The 12,157-nt window shown below is 33.8% G+C and overlaps 1 pseudogene; it reads right to left on the bottom strand.

Annotated features, from left to right (window-relative positions):
- Positions 1-11,011: 11,011 nt before the first annotated feature.
- Positions 11,012-11,769, bottom strand: LOC145005195 (protein GLUTAMINE DUMPER 3 pseudogene; annotated as a pseudogene).
- Positions 11,770-12,157: the final 388 nt, after the last annotated feature.

The following is a 12,157-nucleotide window of genomic DNA, read 5'->3' as shown; positions in this document are numbered from 1 at the left end:
AATAATAGTAAATAACATAAAATAAAATAATTTTTGAAACCAATCTTGGACCGACTGAAAAACCAATATGTGACTGGTATCAAAAGAACCGAACATCAAAGTTTATATACATATTATTTTTATGTTAGTTACATCTTTTTAATCATAGTTACTCAATTTTTCTATCATTTCTTTTACTAAATGTTATTATATCACTTTTAATAAATTTTAATGTACGGTTTTGATGTTAATCACACATTTATAAATGGAAAATCTCAAAACCGAAACAAAAATACTAAAATGGAATCGAATAAAACCCGAAAACAAACTAAAAACATGCACACATAAATAACGTGAGACCAGAACAAAAAAACCAAAATAACTCCCAAAAAGACAAGATCAGTCCAAGATTGTCTTGATACATGTATACTAACCCCTATCGAGAATAAAGGCATTTTCAATTTTTTTTTTATTTTTTTTGAGCGGCTGACACATCATCTAAATTCTAAATTCTATTCCTAATTACTGATTTGTTCACGATAAGAGTTGAACCATCAACCCTGTAAAACCCTTTTTCAATTTGATAAATCATTTTAAATTTATGTGTTTTTCTAACTTTCAATGCAAGATATGTCGACACCAAATGGAATACCCAACTAATCATAAAAAGAATGTCCCAACTACCATTAATATGCGCAAGGGCATCAACATGGGCCTCCTCTTCCCCAATACCAAAAGGTCGCAACTTTTTTAAGGTTTATTTTCAATAACGAAACAAAATATAAACACATCAAATATAAACAAAATTATCGATATTCTCAAAAGTGGGAGCACTTTTGTACACACATACACACATCGTTGCTAATTTTTAAAATCTTGATTGCTAAAACAAAATGATAGTTTTACCTCCAACATTTTTATTAAATAGAAGTTTATTTATCCACATAAGGTTTTTATCTATCCATATCAAATACTGTTCATTGACAATTATGCCCTTAATTTGGTAACACCCATCGACGTACGACACCATCTTCTCCAAGAGTTCCCATCTTTGCAACGACTCCATAGTCATCAACAAATAGAGCCTAGAATACCCTTGTAATTATCAAACGATCATTAAGCTTTCCATCGTCTAAGCCCAAAACTACAACATCAATCTTTCTATTCTCTATCCGCAATTCCATAGTCGAGCTTTAGACTGTTTCTCGATCTTCGAACCTCGAGTTTCGGGCTTTCCATCATCAGTCTTCAAACTCTAACAGTCGTAATTATCGATCTTCCAATTGTTGTTGTCCTCAACTCCATAGGTATATTACAACGTTATTGTTGGAGCCGTACTTGTTATTTGTGCTTGGATTCTATTATTTTGCATTTGATACCATTTATATACAATTTATTTGTGGGTACATAGGGATCCAAAGACATGAAAGATTTTGAATTTTGTGTTTGTCTCGGCTTGTCTTTAATGGTAAAGATATTCGTTCTGGTCTCAAAGGTTTGTTTTCTCTCTACTGATTCCATACCTGTAGAAATAAAAAACATTATCTTGATTATTTTTAACGAAACTATGAATCTTATTTACTTTTGTGAAAAAACCAATTAGTTTTATGAACAACATAAGAACATGTATGCAATACAAGTGCTCATATTAGTAGATTCCCCAAAGTGAACTCGATATTCACAGTCTGGAAATTGGAGATAAAGTTTTCATAAAAGATATTAATGTTTACTCATCTTTATCTACTATAATAAATGAAGATAATTTTATCACATATCAATTTCTAATTATTTTTGATACTTGTTATTTTGTAATATTTTTTCAATAAATAATATATACATATCAATTTATGGCTTTTTCAAAATTTTAAATTAAAAAGCTACATAATACTTATACTTATATATGTAAATATCAAATGTAATAAATATTATACTAAATTGCAATTAATATGTTTTTTCATTTCTTATTTCAAAATTCTATTTTAAAAAATATTTAATATTTAAATTTTAATATTTTATTTTTTTAATCAACTCATGTAATACATAGGTTTTAGATCTAATATCTTATAAGAAATAAAATAAAAGCTTCCCCTTTTGCAAGATTGTTGCAACTAAGAGCTAGATTTTATTAGACCAGCTAAAGAACAAATCGTGTAGAAGGAGGGAGAAGGGTTTTCAGTCGTGTGTTTTGTGTGTTTTGAGTTTCAAAACTTGAGGTTTTTTCGCTTTAATATCTAGAAATGTAAATTAGAGGTATAATAGTAAACACACAATATTTTCTGTGGAAGGATAAAAGCATTCAATGCATATATTATTAGCTCCCTTATTAAATAACAATGAATCTAGTAACATCAGGTTGCTATTATATATACATATATATATATATATATATATATATATATATATATATATATATATATATAGAGAGAGAGAGAGAAAGTGATGGGTTTTGAGCATATCTGCATTCCTATGTGATCATGCAACCCTAATTGCTTTAGATCTAAGTTTTTTTCTATCGAACATACAAATATGAACACCAAAGCAATAACCCTAGATCTAGCATACAATAATCAAAATTTATATGAAATTAGGGTTTGATCATTACCTCACATGTTATGTAGCAGTAACAAGAACCACCTTGACTCTTGAAAGCTTAGTACCCTAAGTGTTGCACCTCCAATGGAGTCACAAACACCCAATGCAAAGGATGAAGAAGAATAGAGGTGGAATTTTGGCTAGGGCAACTCTTAGAAGCACATGGACGATTTCCTTAGGGTTTATATATGACTAGGTAGCTTAGTCTTGAAGCTAGACTTGAATAAGGAAACCCTAGTTCCTAACTTAAGCCGAAAGTAACCCAAGAGCCTCCTTAGTAAGCCCTTGGACGAAATCTTATGGGATGACCCATAAATTTAGTCCACCCCACTTACAAGGAGTCCTAGGCTCAGTTTCTGTAACACTCTGTTATTTTCTACTTGTAAGGTTAACTTAAATCTTATTCTATCCTAAATAAGTTAGAATAATGTTTTATAAGTGTTTACACCTTGTATTCAAAGTGTTATTTGTTCAAGAAGGGAGTCATTTAGAATCGAGAAGCTTCACATTCTTTTTCTTTCTTTTCCCTTTGGTTGACAGCTTCACAGCCGTGAACGAGGCTATGAACGGCTTCGATGTCGTAATCAACCTCTGGACCGTGAACGAGGCCGTGATCAGGCTTCAGTCGTGATCATTCTTCAGGCCACAAACGTTTCTGATCTTATCCCCTCATAAATCGATCCTTATCATCTTGGATTGTGTTCTCGGCCACGAACCACCTTTGGCCACAAACCAACTTCGGACCGTGTATGAGGTTCACGGTCGTGAACCCTTCGGACCGTAAACCCTCGCACATATATACATTTCTGCCGATTTTATTTCATTTTCTACACTTTTACACAAAATTCCAACCATATTCTCTCAAGTATCGTCATCCAAGAACAACCTCTCACCTTAAAAACATGCTAAATTCATCCTTCCTAATCATATTCAAGTGATAATCACTAGTTCTTCTTAAAATCTAACAGGTATCGTTCTTGATCATGTTATCATTTCAATAACATCCTTTAATCTTCTTATACTAAGCTAAAAACCTGGTAATTTCACTAGTTTACACGAAGAACACCCAACTGAAAACCTTTGAATATTCTTAGAAACTTGCTTAGGATCTTCAAGTGTTCTTCATTCATCAAGAACACAGGGTCGTGAAATCAAGAACATCGAGTGTTCTTGGGCCATGAACACCCCTTCCTGGCCGTGAACTCATTACAACTTCAACTCTAGCTCCTAACACTCCTATTTGTAAGTTATACTTCTAAATTAGTCTAATTTCTAATCATTACTATGATTATATTCACTAACTGGTTGCATATATGCTATACAAATTTCAAAAGTCGTTGTCAAACTCTGATCTTATCAGTAACGCATCCTTTAGATAAGGGATCAAATATTCCTCCATTCTACAAGATATCGTATGGACATGAGACATGGATTATAATCATTCTCTCTATCCAAGTTTGTTTCCCGACTTCCGATTTACAACGACTGACTCAGACTACAATTGAACACATCAACTTAATCCAGGATTGGCCAAGCGCTTAGGGTGTTAGCACCAAATTATCAAAGGGACCATAGATATCACTTTTATCCCATTTAGAGTAAAAGAAACGGATAATCTTCGAGTCATATGCTTGTACTATTTACTCCTCAAATCATTTTCTCTATCTAAGTCCTGGCTCGAAAAGTGGTTCGCTAAGAAGGACCTCGAAGAGGCATCCTATATTTTGGGAATAAGGATAGTGAGAGATAGAAGTAAGAGACTAATAGGACTTAGTCAAAATACTTACTTGGACAAGGTACTAAAATGTTTTAATATGGAGAATTCAAAGAAGGGGGAGTTACCGATCCAATGTAATGCCAATTTAAGTAAGACTCAGAGTCCGAATACGGAAGTCGAGATAGCAAAAATGAGCTGAGTACCATACGCTTCCACAGTTGGCTCGATTATGTATGTTATGACTTGTACTCGCCCTAATGTGGCCTTCACTTTGAGCATGGTCAACAAATATCAAAGGAACCCTGGCAAAGTGCATTGGACCGCAGTCAAGAACATTTTTAAGTATCTTCGGAGGATAAAGGAATGGTTTCTAGTCCTCGGTGGGAGTGATAACTTAAAGGTGCGAGGCTACAGTGACGCCAGTTTTTAAACTGACAGGGACAACTACCGTTCGCAGTCGGGTTGGATCTTTAACCTTAATGGAGGAGGAGTGACTTGGAAAAGTTCCAAGAAAGAGACCGTAGCTGATTCAACATGCGAATCAGAGTACATTGCAGCGAGTGAAGCGTCAAAGGAGGCAATATGGTTGAAGAACTTCATTGGAGACCTTAGAGTTGTGCCAGCTATAAAGGAGCCCATGGAAATTTTATGTGATAATGAAGGAGCAGTTGCCTTGACGATGGAACGAAGGGATCACAGTAGATCTTGACATATCGACATAAAATATCACTTTATTCGACATCGGGTGGAAGAATGGATCCTCATAGTAAAGAGGGTATCGTCATAGGATAACCCAGAAAATCCGCTTACGAAGGGACTAGGCAGGGTTAAGCACTTGCAGCACTCTAGGAGCATCGGGATGAAGGATGATATTAGTTTAGATTAGATAGTTTAGAAACGTGTAATAGATAAGCTGTAATTAACATTTGACGATTAAATAAAAGAGTATTATTTATTAGTAATGCTACTGTCTTATGTTAATTGTTTACCTATTGTTTCATTTTGCATGTTTTGACTTCATGAATAATAAGAATTATTCGAACCGTCCACAGGCGTTCATATGTTGAAAGTAGGTATGAATGAAGACTATCATGAATTGGTGTGTAGATTGTCTAAAATGTATTAGGCATAGAAAAAGTTTTCTACAACGTTTATGAGTGCTTATGAGTTGATTTGAACATTGGAATAAACTCACGCTTGCTGGAATCACTTCATGGAATTTATCTCGAGTGATCGCAAGAGGATAATATCATATGGTATTAAAACCTAGATATATGGTTTATTGTTTGCTGATTGGTTGTGCATTGATAATGCGTAAACGCATCAGTAACTTGATGGTATAAAACACATTGTTGTGTATGATTTGATTAGTGGATGGTAAATGTATATAAGTCGAAGTTTATCTATTCCTTTTATCCTAAGTAGGTAAAAGCGATATCATGGCCCCTCGATGATTTGGTTTGACTTATGTGTCGGGCCCAGTCAGGACTGAATTGATGTGTTCAATTAAGTTCTATGTCAAACAAATCAGAGATCGAGAAACAAATTGTTGGACAATAAGTATGATTATGTTCCATGTAATTGTCCGCACGATATCTAGAATGGAGGACTATACGATCCTTTATCTGAAGAACAAGTTACTGATAAGATCGGAGTTTGATAGCATCTTTGAGAGCTACAATTGTTAATCGGATTATGCTTACCTTTATAGTTACTAGACTTATCCAAGTGTGAGACTGTTGGATTAGTGTGTAAGCTCGTAACTATATTTGGTAAGTACTTGACCCGGTTGTGCATTGTCCTTTTGGGTTGCCTTCACAATAACAACTTGACAGGGTAATTTATGGAGCGAGAGAGAGAGAGAAGATATTATGGTTTATTAATATATTATAAGAATAATATATTAAAATAGAAATCATATTATTTAATTAATGTTAGTCATAAATTAATTAGGAATTAATTTGGTGACTAAAAGAGATTAAATGAAGAAAGGGGACTTAAACTATCAAATGTGTGATAGTTGGATTTTGGGTTGGGAAACCCAATGGGAAAAAGGAGTGAACGAAATTATGATGGGAGCCCATCATATTTTTGTCCATGGCCTTATTCCAGAAGGTTCCATGGGCGGCTTAATTTTTAAGCTGTCGATTAGGGTTTTAACTGAAACTCTAGCTGCTCATAGTATAAATAGAACCCCTCGGCTACAGAAATCGGCCACTGCTTCTCTAAGAACCCTAAAGGCAATTTTCTGTGCCTCCTCCTTCTCTCAAATACTACCCTCTCGCTAGTTGGTTTTTGTAAGCCTTTAGAGGAGTTACACTTGTGACTCTAAGCATCAAAGACAAGAAGATACAAGCAAGCAACAAGATGTAATCTTCTAGATCTGTTTTGGTCATTATAATTTCGAATTATTATCACTATATCTAGGGTTAGAAAGTCTTGTATGAATGCATGTACAATAGAGAAACCTAGATCCAAGCATTAGGGTTTGCATGTATACATTGGAATGTTCTTGTGGCTCAAACCCATCAACTCTATGCATACCTAAATTCAGATGCAATCTCGTCATTTAGCAACATCACCAAAAATCTTAATTTTTTTATGACATTATTTTTGTGCTTTATTCAGGACTTACCAATAAGGAACCTGATTAGAATGGGTCAAGGTTGTAGAACTCATTAATCTGTACCTGTTCAGCCGACTACCGGGTAACGAGTACTTAGGAGTACTCGGAAGTACTCAGGGGGTACTCTGATCTGGTAATTCATGTTGAAATACTTTTAGGGAACTTATATATGTCAAAACCGTAAGTTAAAATATTAAGTTGATTGAAATATATAACAAAATTAGATACATGTGAATATACAAAAACTAAAAAACATATAATAGTCTCACTTTGTGAATAACTACAAAAAATTTAAGATATACATATATATATATATATATATATATATATATATATATATATATATATAGTAATAATCACATGTGTGTGTTAAATATTAAATCATTAAGTATATTATATATATTAGTCACCGATTTGATTGGGTTTTACAGCAATGCTTAATTCAGTAAGGGGCCGATCGGGAAGTACTCGAGATTCTATAACTCACCTCAGTAATGGGCCAAGTAGTGAGTACTCAGAGGATTAATTGGCCAACTCTATGAGTTTTACAACACTGGCATGAGTAGATATGAGAATAGTCTTTACAATATAGAAGAAATCGATAAAATGGTTGCAATCATGATGGTCAAGATAGATTTAGAGATATGGACGAAGCATCTCAGTTACTCCTCTAGCACCAAATTATAATAAACTGAGTCTATAGGAAGCATAGTTAGCATAGAAAATTGTGGTTCATGTATACCATATTATAACAAATTGAGTCTGTAGGTTGGTTATAAAGTTCCTTCATATTTGGGTACCTACTACTTCCTTATAGTTATGGATGATTTTAGTAGATCTACTTGGCTTTACTTAATAAAAATAAGTCTGATGTTGGTGAGAATTTAAATGCTTTCTAAAACATGAACATAATCAATTTGGAAAAAAGGTTAAAGAAAATAAGAAATGATTATGGTGGGGAATTTTCTTCTAAACCCATGATGAATTATATGAAGATAACATAAAGATTCTTGAAACATCCTAAATAATACCCCACATAAAAAATGGGGTAGTAGAGAGAAAACACGCGCACTAGATTGAACTTGCAAGTTTTATGAGCTTTTCATCCAACTTACCAATTGTGTTTTAGAAAAAATATGTTTAGACGACCACTTACCTTATAAACAGACTTTTACCTCGCTTAATATAAAATAAAACACCATACAATATTTTGCTTAGATAGAAGCCACAGTAGGATCATATGTGAATGTATGTTTCATACACATTAAAGGAAATGTAATTTCAAAGAAAAGGGGAGGTCATGTATGTTCATCGGATATCCACAAAGGCAAAAAGTACAAGGTTTTCGATATACAAGAGAACAAAGTTCTTGTGTCTCGTGATGATAATTTTGTTGGTAGAAATTCGTGTCCCATACCATGAAAAAACTAATGTTACAAATTTGGAAACATCCTTGAAGATCTTGCTACCTAGAAACCTACAAAAGAGGTTAACCTTGAGCCAATTGATCCTGTGAAATTTGCTGCAGACGAGCCATGATCAACTCCCGCCATAGAAAACTGACAACATGTTTCTACTTCTATTGGATCAAAAGGTAGCCCATCTGAAATGGAAATTAGGTCAACAAGTACTTTTAATCCAACCTTGAAATGAAAGGGAAGTCAATGACTTGAAAGAATTCGAATGAAAGCTCAAAAATATGTAGAATATCAAGTCGAGTTGCCACATTCTATAGACCATTCTCTCACTCATGACACCACAACAACCTTAGTGATACGTCCCTTATGTCATTATGTGTCTTACAATCATTGTACTAATTCTCATAAAGCTTTCTCACTGTCCATCTACAAATGAAATAAGTTTAAATTCTTTTCACAAGCCGCCAGATGTCCATAATGGCAGGAGGCTGTGAAAAAAGACAATGAGGCATTAAAAATACCAAAACTTAGACACTGACATAATTACTATTAACTCCAAATTGGTCTACAAATATATAGTACAAACCTTTGGGAGAAGTAAAAAGATCTAAGGAAATTGTGGTTGCAAAGGGGCTTAAACAAGAAGAAGGTATCGATATCCATAAAACATTTTCACCCATTGTAAAATTGGTAACTATTAGAACAATTGGTTGGTTTTTTTAAACGAAATTGATCATTCATCAGTTGGATCTCAATAATGCCTTCTTACCTAGCGATCTTGATGCAGAGGTGTACATGAAGTCTCCTCAGAAATTTGCTATAACTAGTGACACACATGTATGTAGATGATGCAAATGTATGGATTAAGACACACATCTAGGAATTGGTCTTGAAAGTTCATAAAGGCCCTCTTTGGAATCGATTTTAAACACTCAAGGGTTGATCATTCGTTTATCTTATGTTGAAACTCTCATTTATACAGATGACATAATTCTACTTAGAAATAACGGTGATCATATTGCTAAAATAAAGGACGTATCTACATGAAAACTTCAACATCAAAGACTTAGAACCAATAAAGTAATTTCTTGGCATTGAAGCAACTCGTACACAATATGGTATGGTGTTAATTCTATGACAATATATGTTGGACATCCTTACAAATAGAAATCTTCAAGGGGTGTCTCCCTAGCTTCTTTCCAATGGAAACTAATGTCAAACTCGGCCATGCTCTTGATTCACTACTTAATAATGCAGGGCAACATCAATGCTTGATTAGCGAGTTGCTTTACTTACAAGTCACCAGAGCTGCCATAACAGTTACACTCAACACATTGAGTCAGTTTGTCTCTTTACTAAGATAACCATCTCAATGATTTCAACAAAATTTTATGCTACCTCAAAACTACCCAAGACAAAGGATATTTTTGCCTTCCACTGGTAACCTAACTTTATATGCCCTTATGTGATGTGGATTAGGTTGGGTGTTCGTTTACTCAACATTCTAAAAAAGGATACTTTATCACATTAGGTGAAGCACCAATATCTTAAAGAGCCAAGAAACAATTAGTGGTATCAGGGTCGATAGTTGAAGCTGAGTATAGGGTCATGGCTACTGTCTAATATGGATTCCATCTTAGTCATTAGTCAGGACCAACACCTCTTCATTGTGATAATGAAATGGCTCATCACATTGCAAGTAACCCAATTTTTCATGAATGCACAAAACATGTTGAGATGGATTGTTACTTAGTACGCAAATGAGCAGAGTCCAGTTAGATCAAGCCTTGCTACATTAGTACTAAATATTAAATTCCTGACATTTTCACTAAACCCGTTGGAATGGAATAGTTCTAGTTTTTATGTGGCAAACTTGGTCTTGGAGATCTCCACACTCCAACTTGAGAGGAGTGTTGGATTTGCTTATCTATTAAGTTTCCTCGTCGATATCCAATACACTATATTTCCTTACTTTTAGTTTCCTAGTTGTTATTTTATTGTTGCTTATTCTCCAAGTATGTTTACTATATAAATGTTACCATGTTTTAAATAAATCTATACTTGGAATATGATTCTTCCGGTTTAAACCTAAACATTAAATTCTATGATTAAGGAGTTGATTAAGTTCTTAAATATAGTGAGGTTTTTCTTAAATTTGCATGAAATTAAGTATTGCACTTTTTTTATTATTATTGTTATTATTATTATTTTGATGAAATGATCATTATATTTTCAAAATTATAAGAAAATACACACTTCAACCAAGCATGTGTTTCATATTTTTCTAATGAATAATCAAATTAAAAAAAACATGTAATGACAAAATTAAAAGAACCTTGTTGACCTACAAGCAGAGACGAACGTAGGATATTATAGTAGGGATGTTCCAGAAAATTTTAACAGTGTCACGATAATAGAAAAAATATTTGAAATTTCGATGATTAGTAACAAATAAAAAATAATTTTAGTACCAAAGGATCAATGGCCTAGCGGTATGGAATGACTCTTTCAAATGAGAAATCATGGGTTCAAGTTTCTTTGGAGATATATGTAGCTATTTAGAAGTAGATTAATTAGTTAGTTTGCCGTTTCAAAAATAAAATAAAATAAATATTTAATGTTTTCTTATCAATATATTTTTAAATTTTTAGTTAATTTTTATTTTAAATAATAAACTAATTGAACGAAGGAAAACATTTTTTTTGCATTCTCCCAAAATATTATGTACATTTCCTGATTTCCGGCACTTAAACAAGGGAACTCCGAGTGTCTCTTTTTGTTCACCTACAGTAACCTTCACCGGAACTTCCTTACAACCCAGAGAAAGAAAGGTCGAGATATTCTTCAAGAGACCTGATCTGAGGACTCATGATTCCCATTGATACCCACTTCTACCTCCTCACTCCTCCCCTGTTTCTCCTTCTCCTCCATCATTTCCATCTCCGACGTCGACGTATTCTCCGTTGAACTGCCCCGGCAACTACTGCTACCAAACGACGTAGCTCTACTCGAAACGGGTGTTGCCAGAAACGTCGGGTTCTCCTGTCCGGCCATGATTACAAGATATTTCTCTTCAAAAACAGGCGGTACCTTGTAATTCTCCGGTTTGGAATCGCCGTCTGAGTTACCGGACTCTAGATCTCTGTCAACGTCCTCGCTGTTCTCCAGTTCGGCGGAGAGTTTCCAGTAAGAGCAGGCGAGAATCATGAGAGCGAAAGCAATGAGACCCAGCATGGCAGCAAGGCCTCCGAAGAGATACGGTACCGGTGAGTGCCATGGTGAGCGGTGAAAGGCTGCCGGCGGTGATGATGGCGCTGTTGAAGTGGTGGCTTGAACTGCCATCGATCGTTGTCTGTGTTATGTCAGGTGGTTAAAGAACCTGATCTTTCGGGTTGCATTTATAGAGGGAAAAGAAGAGGTTTTATAAAGATGACAAGGAGCCCACAATGTATTGCCCACAGGCACACACATATTTATGGTTTTTGATATTTGAATTTATTTGAAAAACTACAAGTTTATATAAAACCATAATTTATATTTTACAAACAAATTATCAAAATTTGTAAATGTTTCAATAGACGATTGAACTAAAAAATCAAATGAGACTACTAAACTTTTTTTTTTAATCTATGTGCAAGGATAATTTACTTGAACTATATAAAAGTTTAACAAACTGCTATATTATTTTATTTTTTATATAGCTTTATTATATTTTTTTATTAATTTTATAATGTTCAATTAAAAATAATTTTAAAACCTAATTTATAATATTTATTTAGAAACTAAAATTTTTCATTTTTTATATTGAATAACCTAATAGCCATT

The sequence above is a fragment of the Lactuca saligna genome, chromosome 7, assembly GCF_052625555.1.
Source record: "Lactuca saligna cultivar CGN05327 chromosome 7, ASM5262555v1, whole genome shotgun sequence".
In the NCBI taxonomy this organism is placed as follows: Eukaryota; Viridiplantae; Streptophyta; class Magnoliopsida; order Asterales; family Asteraceae; genus Lactuca; species Lactuca saligna.
The sequence above is the reverse complement of the archived record's forward strand: the minus strand, read 5'-3'. Positions and strand labels throughout refer to the sequence as shown.